This window comes from Sturnira hondurensis, unplaced genomic scaffold (assembly GCF_014824575.4).
Source record: "Sturnira hondurensis isolate 20B ecotype Veracruz unplaced genomic scaffold, ASM1482457v3 Scaffold0010428, whole genome shotgun sequence".
NCBI classification, from domain to species: domain Eukaryota; kingdom Metazoa; phylum Chordata; class Mammalia; order Chiroptera; family Phyllostomidae; genus Sturnira; species Sturnira hondurensis.
In genome coordinates, this window is record NW_028083059.1 from 13,041,903 (window position 1) to 13,044,632 (window position 2,730).

The following is a 2,730-nucleotide window of genomic DNA, read 5'->3' on the forward strand; positions in this document are numbered from 1 at the left end:
CCAGTTGGATGTTTATTTCTTCCTTTTGTTCCAAATCATTGATTTGAGTCCCAGTTTCCTTTCTGTTGGTTGGTTCCCTGAATATTTTGCTTTATTTCATTTTGGGTACATTTCATTTGTTCTTTCTTTTTTTCAACCAAGCTCAATCAGTTCTGTGAGCATTTTGATTACCAGGGCTTTAAATTATCTATCAGATAGGTTGGCTATACCTTCTTTGCTTAGCTCTCTTTCTAGAATTTTGCTCTATTCTTTCATTTGGGGCATATTCTTTGCTCAGGACCCCTATTAGGTTGTAAGGGGGCAGGGCCTTAGGTGTGCAACCTGGAAGGGCAACCCTCCTTGCTGCACTGTGGTGTTCCCTTTGGGGGAGGGACCAGAGAGGGAACAATGCCGCTTGCCTGCTCTTTCTAGCGCACTTTTCAACCAACTCTCATGTGAGACTGGGAGTTTCTGTCACCATGGCAACTGCTGTAGTCCACAGTCAGTTCTGAGTCTCAGTTTCCCCTTAAGTCAGCCTCACCCAGGTGGTCCACCACCTCACTGCAGTTTCTCTCCATTTACTGCCTCACTGCCAATGTTTCTCTCCCTTTATTCCTATCTTCTCTCTCTAAAAAAATAAGTAAATAAAATACTTTTAAAAATTATGAATCAATAACAGAAACATCTGTGAAAAATAACTATATATGTAAAATTCAATAATATACTTTTAAATAATCCATGGGTCAAATAAGGAGACAAAGAAAATGAGAAGTTCTGAGGCAATAAATGAAATAAAAATAAATGTATAAAATTGTTTGGGATACTGCTAAAGCAAAATTTAGGAGAGGAAGCTACGTGTAGTAGTAAATGAGTGTGTTAGAAACAAAGAAGTTCTCAAATCCACGACATTTGCATCTCCTTAGTCAACTAAAAACAGGAGAGTATATTAAACCAAAATTAAGTAACACCAAAGAAATAATACAGATCAGTAAGATAGAAACCAGAAAAGCAAGTATAAAAAAACTGATTCTTAGAGACCATTTAATGAAAACATTTAGCCCTACATATCAGTGGGGGGAGGGAGAGGGGAGGCAAATTACAAATATGAGGAAGGAGAGAGCTGACATTACTACAAAATCTATCAATATTAAAAAGAATAATAAGGTAATACTGTGAATAATATTATGCCAATATGTTAGACAACCCAAATGAAAAGGACATATTTCTTGAAATTGACAAAGTTCACTCAAGAATAAAGGCCAGCAGCTGCCAGGGTCACTGCAGCTACCATGTGACTCGCACAGTGGAATTCGCACTAGAGCCTGAGCAGCCTTGTTGGTTGTCTCTCAGGTCCGCACCCTGCTAATTCCTGTCCTGGAGCTTTGCTTGAAGTGTGGGCTAGCGACCTGTCCCTGTGGCCTTTCTTCCTCAGTCCCTGCTGTTCTCCCTCAGCTTGCAGGGAGTGTGAAAGGAGAAGGCAGGGAAGCTCCAAACTACTTATGCTCTTGCCCATGGCAAGCGCTACTGCCTCCATGAACCTCATCATCTCCTCCCTCTTCTCCCACCTCTTCCGCAAGAAGCAGATGAGCATTTTGATGGTTGGATTGGGTGCTGCTGGCAAGATAACAATTTCGTATAAACTGAAGCTAGGGGAGAGAATCGCCAGCATTCACATCATTGGCTTTAATGTGGAAATAGTATAATATAAGAAAATTTGCAGTCCAGGGCACAAGCCTGGGTTGCTGGCCAGGTCCCCAGTAGAGAGCCTGCCAGAGGCAACCACACATTGATGTTTCTCCCCCCCCACCCCACCTCTTTCTCCTTCCCTTCTCCTCTCTCTGTAAATAAATAAACAAATTCTTCTTTTTTAAGTAACAGATTTTTTAGGTAAACTCTGTTAACCTCTATGATTTATGATAAAGCTGGACTTTATCATACCATTAGTCTAATAATGTAAACTTTCCTGGTCAGTTTTAAAAGCATTCATATCCACAAATTTGGGGAAAGTGAAAAATAAAATCTTGCATTTTATTCTGTATATTAAAATTTATCTTCTAAGGAAGAAGTCTATACACTAAAAGAAAAAAGAACATTTGTTTCACAGCACAGGATTTTGGTGGTCAAGGTAAAATAAGGCATCTCTGGGGGCATTAACTTCTGTATACCCAGGGTCTTATTGTTGTGGTAAATAGCAATGATCATAAAATAATTCAGGAAGGAGCCAAAGACCTGAAAAATAAAGTTTCAGGAAGATGAGTTGTAAGATAGAGTATTGCTGCTTTTTGCAAACAAACAGGACTCGCCAAATGTCATGGCCATCAGTAAACTGACAGATGAATGAGGTCTTCAGTCTCCTTTCAACAGAACATGGTATGTTCAAGCGCGAGGAACTGCTCTGCATGAGGGACTTGACTGGCTGTCAAATGAGCTTTCAAAGCCTTCAGTGGAACTATGTATCTAACCAATGACACATTTCAATTGGTCTAGGCTTGTTACAACAAACTTAGTTCGTAGCTTGGTTATTAAACAGTATCTGGGACTGGTTAGGGCAGAATATTACAGTGCTTAAACTTATTTTGTTACCAATTATTGTTTATCAAGTATAATGTTGCAGCTTAGCAATATGTTTGGTTTTAAAGAAATTTTCCTTAAGTTGTGAGAGGGGGAGATGTCCTTATTAATTTTACTTCCTTTAAACCTAAATACCTAGACTTAGCTATTGTGATGCCTTTAAATAAATTCACTTTGAGT

At 39.2% G+C, this 2,730-nt stretch overlaps 1 pseudogene; it reads left to right on the forward strand.

The window, feature by feature from the left end:
* The first annotated feature begins 1,511 nt into the window (after positions 1 to 1,511).
* LOC118995735 (ADP-ribosylation factor 4-like) lies at positions 1,512 to 2,440 on the forward strand (annotated as a pseudogene).
* Positions 2,441 to 2,730: the final 290 nt, after the last annotated feature.